At 38.9% G+C, this 12,844-nt stretch overlaps 2 protein-coding genes across 10 annotated transcripts in view; one reads left to right on the forward strand and one right to left on the reverse strand.

Annotated features, from left to right (window-relative positions):
- The window catches only part of LOC129762280 (monocarboxylate transporter 12-like), a 660,562-nt gene that overhangs the window by 461,410 nt on the left and 186,308 nt on the right, over positions 1-12,844 (reverse strand). The gene's annotated exons all lie outside the window — the stretch shown is intronic.
- The window catches only part of LOC129762279 (E3 ubiquitin-protein ligase HECW2), a 117,151-nt gene that overhangs the window by 37,304 nt on the left and 67,003 nt on the right, over positions 1-12,844 (forward strand). For 2 of the 7 annotated variants that reach the window (XM_055760397.1, XM_055760398.1), the window contains exon 1: positions 11,575-11,971. The exons of 1 other annotated variant lie outside the window; for it this stretch is intronic. The gene's annotated coding sequence lies outside the window, so the exon portion shown is untranslated. Of the gene's footprint in view, positions 1-11,574; positions 11,972-12,844 lie in introns of those variants that run through there. 4 more of the 7 variants (XM_055760396.1, XM_055760399.1, XM_055760400.1 and 1 more) reach the window with 2 other exon arrangements.

The raw sequence follows: 12,844 nt of genomic DNA on the forward strand, positions 1-12,844 counted from the left end.
AATATGGGCAAAATGATTAAAAAGTACTGATGCAGAAATTATTTCCTTCCTGGAATTAGGTCAAACATTTTGCATATAGCAAACGATCTAAGCTTTGAAGGTTTGAACGGATGTGATGATCTTTATCTACTTGAAGCTGATTTGGAATCTCTTTCATATGAGAAACTCATTCAGTTGCCAGCAGCAGGTACAGATTTTTGACGTAGGACTACGTCTTTCATTTCTATACCGGGGTGTAAAATCAAAGTTTCGAAAACGAAACCGTTACGCCGGAGACCGAGATTTTGAGCGTTAATAGCTCCTAAACAACTGAACGAAATGGTATGATAAACACTTCATTCGAAAGATAAAATGTCTACGCGTTATATACTTGTTACTTTTTGATCCAAAAACTTGTTTCAATAGTCTTAAAATTGCTTTCAAAACAGGCTATTGAAATCACCAATCGGTATATAAGCGAGCGCCGCTCGGAAATCCACTCAGTTCTAATTGAACAGCGATTGGAGCATGTTGTCGCTGTTGCGGTGAAGCTCTTTATTTATCATGAAAGCGCGGATGAACGGTGTCACCAAGAGCCTGTTTGTGCACCCTAGGCCAGAAGGGAATCTATCAGGAGGAGAGTGATGCCACAAACGGTTCCCTGGGAAGACATCGCTACACACACATACACGCGCGGCTATTAACAGGTGGTTATCGAGTTGGCATTAACCACTGGTGGGCTTCCAGTATCGAGGAAAATGTGGAAATATCTAATCGTTACTGAAAATAATCTGCCAGTTCCTTTGGGAATTTTCAAAATATATTCATGTGAAAGAGTTTAATTGAATGTTTTCTATCCATGTTACACTGTGACCAAATATGTTTCAATCAAGTGCTATTAACAGGTGGTTATCGAGTTGGCATTAACCACTGGTGGGCTTCCAGTATCGAGGAAAATGTAAAATATCTAATCGTTACTGAAAATAATCTGCCAGTTCCTTTGGGCATTTTCAAAATATATTCATGTGAAAGAGTTTAATTGAATGTTTTCTATCCATGTAACACTGTGACCAAATTTGTTTCAATCAAGTGCTATTAACAGGTGGTTATCGAGTTGGCATTAACCACTGGTGGGCTTCCAGTATCGAGGAAAATGTGGAAATATCTAATCGTTACTGAAAATAATCTGCCAGTTCCTTTGGGAATTTTCAAAATATATTCATGTGAAAGAGTTTAATTGAATGTTTTCTATCCATGTTACACTGTGACCAAATATGTCACAGTGTAACATGGATAGAAAATCAATCAAGTGATATTAACAGGTGATTATCGAGTTGGCATTAACCACTGGTGGGCTTCCAGTATCGAGGAAAATGTGGAAATATCTAATCGTTACTGAAAATAATCTGCCAGTTCCTTTGGGAATTTTCAAAATATATTCATGTGAAAGAGTTTAATTGAATGTTTTCTATCCATGTAACACTGTGACCAAATACATTTGGTTTTGTGGTTTTTCAATCAATCGCAATTAACAGGATAGCTTCAGAAGATTATTCTTCCCCATCAGTAGGATATTTCCGTATCCAATATTGTATGCGCCCGCAATCGATTATTACTTAGTCGCCGAAAGTTCCGAGCTCAGAGAGTTCATTCCCCTCTAGTTTGCCTTCCAAATTGCCATCGTAAACCACACCTTCTCTCGATTCAATCACACACAAAAAGCATACTTAAGCGATATTCTCGTGGTGAGACACATTCATTTTTCGTGAGGACATCGACAAGACAACATCGTTGCCTAACGTGCTGGAGGAGGTGGACGGCGAAGGATCGACACATACACGCGCAGAACTCTTTCCGTTAGGATGCCATTCAGCATCGAGAAAGTTCCGGAAAGATCTAATCATTGTTGGAAAATAATCTGCCAGTTCCTTTGGGAATTTTCAAAATATATTCATGTGAAAGAGTTTAATTGAATGTTTTCTATCCATGTTACACTGTGACCAAATATGTTTCAATCAAGTGCTATTAACAGGTGGTTATCGAGTTGGTATTAACCACTGGTGGGCTTCCAGTATCGAGGAAAATGTGGAAATATCTAATCGTTACTGAAAATAATCTGCCAGTTCCTTTGGGAATTTTCAAAACATATTCATGCTAAAGAGTTTATTTGAATGTATTCTTTCCATGTAACACTGTGATCAAATACATTTGGTTTTGTGGTTTTTCAATCAATCGCAATTAACAGGATAGCTTCAGAAGATTATTCTTCCCCATCAGTAGGATATTTCCGTATCCAATATTGTATGCGCCCGCAATCGATTATTGCTCAGTCGCCGAAAGTTCCGAGCTCAGAGAGTTCATTCCCCTCTAGTTTGCCTTCCAAATTGCCATCGTAAACCACACCTTCTCTCGATTCAATCACACACAAAAAGCATACTTAAGCGATATTCTGGTGGTGAGACACATTCATTTTTCGTGAGGACATCGACAAGACAACATCGTTGCCTAACGTGCTGGAGGAGGTGGACGGCGAAGGATCGACACATACACGCGCAGAACTCTTTCCGTTAGGATGCCATTCAGCATCGAGAAAGTTCCGGAAAGATCTAATCATTGCTGGAAAATAATCTGCCAGTTCCTCTGGCAATTTAAAAATACATTCATGTGAAAGAGTTTATTTGAATGTTTTCTATCCATGTAACACTGTGACCAAATATTTTTCAATCAAGCCTACTGGTGGGTTTCCAGTATCGAGGAAAATGTGGAAATATCTAATCGTTACTGAAAATAATCTGCCAGTTCCTCGGGGAATTTAAAAATACATTCATGTGAAAGAGTTTATTTGAATGTTTTCTATCCATGTAACACTGTGACCACTGTGAACCACTGGTGGGCTTCCAGTATCGAGAAAAATGTGGAAATATCTAATCGTTGCTGGAAAATAATCTTCCAGTTCCCCTTGGAATTGAAAATTACATTCAAGCGAAAGAGTTTATTTTATTGTTTTCTATCCATAAAATATCCATATAATACATTTGGGTTTGTGATTTGTCACTCAAGTACAGTTAGCAGGAAAGCTTCTGAAGATAATTCTTCAGAACAAGGTTTTTCGTATCCTATATTGGATGCATAAATCCTTGTGCCTCCAACGTAACGCTCTCGTTTTCGAAGTCCCCCAAATATTCATTTATTCATTCATTCAGAATGGATTTAGATTCTACTTCAAACAAATGATCTCTAAATCAACGATAGTCCTACGTCACCCTTGCGGTTATACCATAGATATAACCCACTTCCTGTTTTTTCGTTATTTTTGGTACAGAGTACAGATTTTCGTCAATAGGTACATATTGGTACAGATCTTTTCCGCGCGTGATTTTTTTTACATTCGAAAAAAACATTAAGTATTTTTTCATGCTTAATTTCTACAACGAGTGTTTTCGATGATACAGATTTTTGGACTTAAAAGTACAGATGAGTAAGATTTTGAACCCCTCTGGTACAGATAAAAATGTGGCAGCACTGGCCAGCAGAACTGGTGTTTAATGAAGAGACAGAGCCAGTTGTATCCAAACAGCCAACATCAAAAAAATCAATTTCGAGCAAGGAATAAACATACTTCTTGAAAACGATCTTGACGTCGAACGTAGCGCTAAAGCTTTTCGAGGAATCAACTCAGCCATTAGCTGTTATAAATCACTGAAGAACGAAATAGACATGAAGGCAAGACAAACAACGCAGCATAATTTTTCAAGCCAGGCCCATCCTTACCAGCGAAAAATGATGACGACAGTGATCAGTAGGTTACCATTTATCGATCGTCTTTAGATTAAAGTCATTGTTATTATTTTATGTACAGATTTAATTACTTGTTATGTATGTATTTTGACGTGGGACTACGTCTAACCGGAATATATGGGGGGTAAAATGAAAACATAAACACTGAACATGCAGGAAAAAATGCAAGATTTCGAATGCTTATAACTCGAACATTTTCTACTGGATCGGAAAGATGTTTGCATCAATTGATAGGGAATATTTCTACGCATCTATCGCAATTAATAAAATGTCATTTTTCATTAGATAAATAATTGAATAACTGTAAAATGTTAAGCGTTATCTAAACGCCCTAACTGCCTCGTTTTGATTGGCCCGATTTACGGTTTCCCCAACACAGACTTCAAAACCAAGCAGCGTTGGGGAAATCGGAATTGAAAATACATGAAAGTAGGGGGACTTTTGTTCTCTCCGAAATATGTTCCCTAACACAGACTTCAAAACCAAGCAGCATTGGCGAAATCGACATTGCAAATACATGAAAGTAGGGGCAGCTTTTGTTCCCACCGAAATGCGTTTCCCTAACGCAGACTTCAAGTCCAAGGAGCGTGGGAAAGTTAGCATTGCAAATACATGCAATTCGGGGGCATTTTTGTTCCGACTGAAATGTGTTTCCCTACCACAGACTTCAAATCCATGGAGCGAGAGAAAATTGGCATTGCTAATACATGCGAGTCGAGGGCAATTTGTTCCGACTAAAATATGTTTCCCCAACACAGGCTTCAGAAACAAGGTGTCCAGGGAAATTGGGATTGCAAATTCATGCAGGTCGGGAGTATTTTTGTTCCGACTGAAATCTGATTACCTATAAAGACTTCTAAACCAAGGTGTCTGGGGAAATCGCCATGAATTTGTATCAATTTGTATTAGAATAATTGATTCCTTATACGGTTTTCCGCTTTGCGGCCATATTTCGTGGAACGTATCTAGGCCGTAAAGCGAGGTATGGGTTTAGTAAGCATGAATGAAGACGGGATGGAAACAAAGACTAACTTCAGTGTTTCCTTCAAAGTGATTGAATTCAATCGCAGCGAATGGGAAGAAGGTGGTCCCAAAACTCGTCCAGGATCACTAATGTTTAATACCGATGGGTCTAAAATTGGTAAATTTACGGGAACTGGGATTACTGGACCAGGAATCGACATGTCACTGCGGTATAGAATGTAATGAAAAAGGCGATCTTTTAGCAAGATTAGGATCTTCAAATATTCGTGGGGCCTGACCATTTTGTGGATTATCTACATCATGTATGAAATCTGAGCTCAAAATCTGGGAAATATCGCTGATTGAAGCCAACTGGAGGGCTCTATCTATACCAAGACAATCTAAATTATTCATTACACCTTGTAACAGAATAACACGCAACCTACTCAGCTTAAATAATGCAGATTTGAATACATTAACCGGTCTATTGAACGGACACTGTCCGAGCAGGTATCAGCTTAAAAAATCGGAAAACTGTCAGATGATAACTATAGTTTCTGCAATTTCGAAGTTGAAACTTCGGACCATTCAAGGTGTGGATTGTTAGGAATAAGGATAGGGATAGAAATGAAAAACTGTAAAAGGGGCACTTGTTTAACTTGCGCTGTCAGTCCCGAACAATTTCACAATACAAATATTTACAGTGTTGCACATCTACGTTGTAGGGGAACTTGGGGTGAGCCAGACCCCATAAGGGATAGTTTTGTATTGTGAGATCTGAGAGCACATATTGTTATGTTTCCCTTACAGAATTATTATCGAGATTATTTCCCATCTCATTTAAGCAATATCAGTGCTTTTAAACGGTATTTTTACAAGTAACATTCACTTTTCAAAACTAACATAAAAACGGAATTCACGGAATATGTCAGTAAATATACTTGACAACAGCTGAACCTGTTTAAATTTAGCAACCACCAAAAGGAAAGTACTCTAATTCTAGATGTGGCTGTCGAATATGGTTTGAATGACACAACCAATTCTGGAGATATGGTCGAAATAAGCTCCAGTGAACATGGGATACGGGGAAGTAAGGGATTTGAATTTAGACAAATCTAAATCTATATATTTGCTGCATCATCAAACTACACCACAATTTAATTACAAGTTTGATGGAATCTAGGACTACATTGAACACTTCTGGGAATGTTCTGGATACTCCCAAGTGGTCAGTTTGTTTTTACTTAAATCAGTATCCGTCATAAGAGTCCTTTAATCACACTACGATTCGACCTCAAGTCACAATAAAAGATTGAGTTTATGACCAGGTAAACATATTCAGGTATTGTGATTATGATGACAATAAAAACGTATAAAATTCTTGAATCCCAGTGATAGTTAGAAATCCAAGGGACAAACTGAAGAGCAACGAAACAGAATTTGATACCTCGTTCACCAATAAAAGCTTAAACTCCACAAAATTTCATCCGGTTTGTTTTGATTGATATTTTGAAAATTGACGGATCAGGTTGGGTTCGATGTGATTTAAAACGCCTAGAATAACAAATATCAACATGTACAGTGCTCAAAAACATAGTTAAATAGAGTTTTCTAGTAGAACTCAACGGGTGCCGGTCTTGTCCCCAGTCCCCCTACTTCGTTCCGCTCACCTCTTCAAGGTTGCCAAAACGTTCTAATTGATCTTCGATCGAAGGAGATTTAGCTATATGACAAGCTACTGTTACTCCTGAGTTTCACCCAGTGACAACTCGGTCAAAAACGGTTTCTAAAAAAAGGCTAAAAAATATACATAAACATTCTCCTGCCAGCTAGCATACATAAAATTAGCTGCTCCGCTCCGAATTGATCAGTCATTTTCTAACCGGGAAGTAGTTAACGCCATCAACCAAAAGAAAGAACCCGAAAATAAGCAGGATAATCAAATCAGCAACAGTGCGATAGCGATAGCAACGTAACAATATAGACAGCAGCAGCGACGAACGAGTTTCTAAGTTGTCATACTTGCATTGCCAAAGGTAAACTGAGATGGTTAAGAAGGCATTTTCCAGCGGTAAGAGCTGTGTTCATCGGCTAAAAATTCGAAAAATGAAATCATATCTTTGGTCTCTTCTTATTGATATACTTATCGATTGAGCTTCTATTTATCTTCCAGGCAACACGGGCGACGAAGGGAAGGGTCTCTAGAAAAAAAAACATATCCTCCTATATTCCTATCCTCTAGAAAACAGAATTTGTACATTATAATATGAAATGTATAGTTTCCCAACATCGGTGTGTGATTGGAAGAGCTACGAATTCTATTTTTCAGATAAAAACTAGCCCTTTTTTTCCGCGATTTTTCCACGCTTACCTCGAATTCAACACATAATTTTTTACAAGGTTTCAACCTTGCTATTCCCTTCAAAGTGTCACGTAATCTATAGATGACTTGCAAAAGTTAGAAAGATCTTGAAAATAAATTTAGCTTGCTATAACAATAATATAAATATGTAATATCGCTTTATATTTTGTAACGCTTTTAGATCCTGCTTTCCATACTAAACGTGTTTTCGTACACGAATTTTGGGATATCATGTGGTTTTCAAATTCAAACGAATGAAAACGTGTTTTCAGTGAGCCAAAACGATATCACGTCACGCTGGAATGGGTGATCAATCCACCTGAAAACAATGCTACTGACGACACCTGTAACCTGGCATCTGTGCCCCGACTCTGGTCGGCATCAGTTGATAAAACAAAACTATCACTCCTCGATTTTCCTCCAAGTCGGGCCCTAATTAGAAGCTCACAAAGCGATTCGTCCTTGATCCGTACCACCAGTTCAAAGGCTTCCGTGTGGCAGAACGAAAATTTACGCTCGTTCTATTTCTTCCGCTTCCTTCTGATTAAATTAGAAGTGCACATCTATAAAATTTACAATCGCTGACCGGTCGTAAGGGGGACTTTACCAAAACATCCTCATATATTACTTGACGCAACTTTACCGAGGCGAAAAAAGGACAGCGGGCATAATTATACATTTGCGGGCTCCTTTTAGCGTAATTATTAACGCTGTTGGGCTACAAAGGGGGCAGAGAAGGATGCTTAGAAAAAAGGTTTCATTTACACTTGGTTGCACCCAATTAACTATTCAATAGGCTTGAGGTGAAAAAAAAATGATCCCGCCGAGGTTGATTGCAGATCATTTCTAGCATAGACAAAGATGGCAATTTATTATTTATAAATAAAAGATGTACCTATTAAGAAAGGTACACATTCGCTCTGTTCTAAGTTACTGCTGAGTGAGTTGAGTGCGCCTTATTGGTCACATATAACAACGTCTCGTCACGGATCAGTTCTTTCCGTTGGTGAATATTTATTGTATCCACTTCAATCCGAATTCGCTGTCTGCTAGCGTGTGATTATTAGTAAGATGTGCGACAATTTTGCCGCTTTGCCGTTTCAAGGGCGTTTGTGCCCTAGAGATATGTTTTTCATCTATCGTGCATGCTGGCCTTTTTGCAGACATTTCCGATAGAGTCCAAAACCGTGCGATATGTTTGAGAATACTATTTTTTTTCAATAATAGAATCATGAAAGCTACAAAAAATCAGGTGAAAAATAAGAAGATTAAGAGACGATTCAATTCAATTGCGAAAATTAGCTGGACGTTCAATTTACGAGTTCGTACAGGGTTTATGTAGTTTATGTTCTCACCTACAACGTTTCAGCAGTTGAAAACAAGAAATTTCCTAGAATTTCACAAATTTAAGGATTGGCATGAAGTGTACACAGTAATCGTTCGATAACTGGACCTGCTTTAACTAGACTGTTTTTTAATTGAGCCATGGCCCAGATAAAAAGCAGCACTTCGTAAACAATTGATGTCATATTCAATCTGAAGATTTGCTGTGAGGGGCATTCGAATGTAATTTGAGATGTTATATTAGGCTGTCAAAAAAGTCCTGCGGTATTTCCGCGAGGTGTCGTTGTAAGCGCGTAGTTCTAGTTGTATTCATTGTATCGAGTCATACTATAGCTTGTTGGAAAGGTATTTTTGCGCGCTATAATATAGTCCTTGACAGTGTTTTGTTCGGTTAAGTCGTTCGTGAGTTATAGTGTCGTAAATATGGAGCAAAATAAAGAGAAAATCCGACATACTTTACAGTACTACTATGACAAAGGTAAAAATGCATCTCAAGCTGCCAATAAAATTTGTGCAGTTTATGGACCCGATACAGTTTCCATTTCCACCGCACAACGATGGTTTCAACGTTTTCGTTCTGGTGTAGAGGTCGTCGAAGATGCGCCACGCTCCGGAAGGCCTGTCGTCGAAAATTGCGACAAAATCGCTGAATTAGCCGAGAGAAAGACCGGCATAGTAGCAGCCGTAGCATCGGCCAAGAGCTGGGAATAAGTCATCAAACCGTTATTAACCATTTGAAGAAGCTTGGATTCACAAAGAAGCTCGATGTATGGGTGCCACACACGTTGACGCAAAAAAAAACATCTTTGACCGTATCGACGCATGTGAATCGCTGCTGAATCGCAACAAAATCGAGCCGTTTCTGAAGCGGATGGTGACTGGCGATGAAAAGTGGGTTACTTACGACAACGTGAAGCGCAAACGGTCGTGGTCGAAGCCCGCTGAAGCGGCTCAGACGGTGGCCAAGCCCTCATTAACGGCCAGGAAGGTTCTGCTGTGTGTTTGGTGAGATTGTCAAGGAATAATCTATTATGAGCTGCTTCCCTATGGCCAAACGCTCAATTCGGACCTGTACTGCCAACAACTGGACTGCTTGAAGGTAGCACTCAAGTGACTAACACCTGTTTTTGTCCATGGCGAACGAGCAAGGTAGTCAGAAGTTAGCCACAAAAGAGGTCTGTGAAAATTGGCTATCCGAGTTTTTTGTCAATAAGGAAGCGAGCTTCTATAACAGGGGTATTATGAAGTTGGCATCTCGTTGGGAACAAGTCATCGAACAAAACGGCGCATATTTGACTTAAAACAGATGATTGTAATAAATTTTATGAACAAATGAAAATTCAAAAAAAAATACCGCAGGACTTTTTTGACAGCCTAATATTAGCATCAAATCTATGGATAGTATTCCGGCACTATTGCGCATGATGTTTGATGTCACAGAAACCGCCAAAAACTCTCCTGTCCGCGTACAAGAACAGAAGTCGTGATGTCCGGAGTTTGTTTACCGAATGGATCGTCTGAGAAATATGTTCATTGAATATAATTGAGTATCACATACAACGTGTTCATATGTATTTATTTTATTTTCTACAAGGTAAATAAAAGTTCATACATTGTTTGTGGTATGAATTTTCAAATTATTCGCGACATACAACAGAACATGTTTAGGAATACAATCGCAATCTGTCAAAAACACTAAGAATCACCTCAATAGAAGGTCCAAAAGAAAGAAAACGTATTTTCACTACGCTTAAAACATTAGCATAATGCACGACGAAATCACAAAGAGTTCTACATTTCTAGATCAACATGTCAAAAGGGCCTATCTTCTTCGATTGATTCTCTTCATCGACTCTCTCTTCAGACAGATTTTGCTCCTGTTTTGCCATGTAGTTTGATAAACGAGGTCCCCTTTCACACTCCTTGTCATCGAACACATTAGGAACTACTGTTACTGCTGAGTTATTAATGATACAGAATGTAGATGAAGAAAATCGATCAAAGAAGATAGGCCCTTTTGACATGTTGATCTAGATTTGTTCTACACGTACCGTGAGGATATGAAAATATTCATTAACATTCATTTCAACTTCCACGTTGAAGATTCATTAAAAATAATGACAAAGGAATAAAGTTTTCTTCATACTCGAAATACGGTACAAATTAATAAAAAGACGGGACAATCAAAAATGGTCAGAAACGGTACTGTCCCGTTAAACACGGTACGTTTGGTCACCCTACCGATAACTGGACTTGCCTAGTTACCTAACAAATACCGTATTTCAATTAGAGATTTTATAAATTACGAATAGTGAGAGCCACTGAAGGAGTAGTATAGATTATTGAAACATAGACATTGATATTCTAATTGAGCTTCTTCAAAGCTCGCGGTAAATAACTTTTGTAGTTCGAAACCTCTACGATAGAAAAAAATATCAATCAATCAAAGCATCATCAACATTTCAAAATTTTGCCAATGAATCACGCAACGCATAATCGCCGCCGCGCCTTCTCACTCTCAGTGCGGAAATGTGTATGCAATATAGGAAGCATGCATCATTGCATTGGTGCTGTTATGATATCATACCCATAATCGGCGCGCACTACCTACACGTGAACTCACCGCCGAGTACTAAAGATACCGCATATGCATGCCGTTTAAAATATTTACATTCTCTGCAGAAGGCGCCAACAGTCCAATTTGTGTGTCTGTTTGAAACACCGCTCTCACTCTCACTCTCGATCACACACAGAATGTAAACATCGCTCACTCGCTCTGTTTTGGCGGTTAAAAACATCGCATCGAGCTGCGCGCACTGCGCAAGAGAGCATAACACTCAGAAAACTGACAGCATGTCGCAAACAGTAGTGGGCTGTGTGGTATGTTTACGCTGTATGATTTCCGCCGCGCCGTCGTATGCTACGCGCTGTGTGGTTAATTGAGGTCTAGTTTTAGTGATCGCGCATGCAGTCACAGTCACACCGGTTCGGTGCGGTACGGAGGGTGGATGGTTGGTGGAGGCTCTCTCACGGACTTCTACTCTACGAGCGTAATGAGCCCCGGGGTGGTGAGTACACGAGTTCGTGTGCCCTGCTTGCCGTAATCGTCAGTGAAAATGTGATCCTCGAGTGGCGAGGATCGTTCCAACAATTCGTCGGGATGGGTCGGTACCTGTAGCCGCTACGTAGGAGTATTGTTTTAATTGGAAATCCTGGCAAGGAAGTGCTAAGAAGTCAGTCTTTGCTAAAATAAGGTTTTTGGATGCTATTCAACAGACTACGGAAAAGTGTAAAAGTGAAGCGCGGAGTGAACCGATCGATCAGCTGTGTTGTGTTGTGAGTGCAGGTAACGCAGGAAGGAAAACAAACGAGAAGTGATAAACATCCCCTCTTTGAATGCGAAGACCGCATCTGGGAATATGTTGAGTGCGAGTGGATGGAGAAGTTTCAGATTCTTATCGAGTTGGCGTTGTTGTGTCCATTCCCGTTGAAGTTTTTTGGTGACAGACAATAGCTCGACCCAAGGTAGAATTTTAATGTGACCTAAAGTTGAGGTTGAAACTCTTATCGGTTTTGAAAGCATACGAGGTCTTATGTCGGAAATTCTGATTAAAGACTTGTATCTGGAACTAGCTGCTTTTTATGCTGTGTTGTGGAAATTCACTCTTATCTATGACATTACGGATTCCGTTGTGAGTGATCATGTAAATCATACCTAATCAATATTATGCTCAATATTTTGCTTCAGTACATACGAAGAATTCGATCTCAATCTTTTTCGGAACGCGATCGTTACAAAAAAAAAACAGTTTCACAATCATAAATATTATTTATTATTGTAATACACACTAGGATGATTCATTGTAAATATTTAATCTTCGTGTTTTGATGGTGAGTTCTGAATGCGGACGATTCTGTCAAGCACTAAAACAAACTTAGCGATATCTCTTCATTATTTTCATCGGCTTCTTGTATACATAGATCGGCATAAAAGGTCCATCCCAATCGTTTGTAGATTTCTTGTTTTAATATGGTGTATTTGAACAATGATATCTATTTTATGCTTTCTTATGATTGACATTATATCACGTATTTCTATTACAATCGGTTCAATTCACTCAATGATATAATGAAAATTACCTGCCTGCTTTTTAAATTGCAAAAGGATAACATATACCAAAGAAGATAACCGACCACACCAATAGTGAATGACTTCCATTAGCATGATTGATTTGGTAATGGGTTCTCTGAAAAGTCTCAAAACAAATTGTCCTTATTTGTGACAACATACTGAACCATATTCAGCTGCTTCCTTGGAACCTCGGCCTTTTCCAAGGCCACCATAACTTCCACGGAATAGTAATTTCAAAATGGAAATAAGAAAAGTAAATTGATTTT

Source organism: Toxorhynchites rutilus, chromosome 1, assembly GCF_029784135.1.
Source record: "Toxorhynchites rutilus septentrionalis strain SRP chromosome 1, ASM2978413v1, whole genome shotgun sequence".
Classification (NCBI taxonomy): domain Eukaryota; kingdom Metazoa; phylum Arthropoda; class Insecta; order Diptera; family Culicidae; genus Toxorhynchites; species Toxorhynchites rutilus.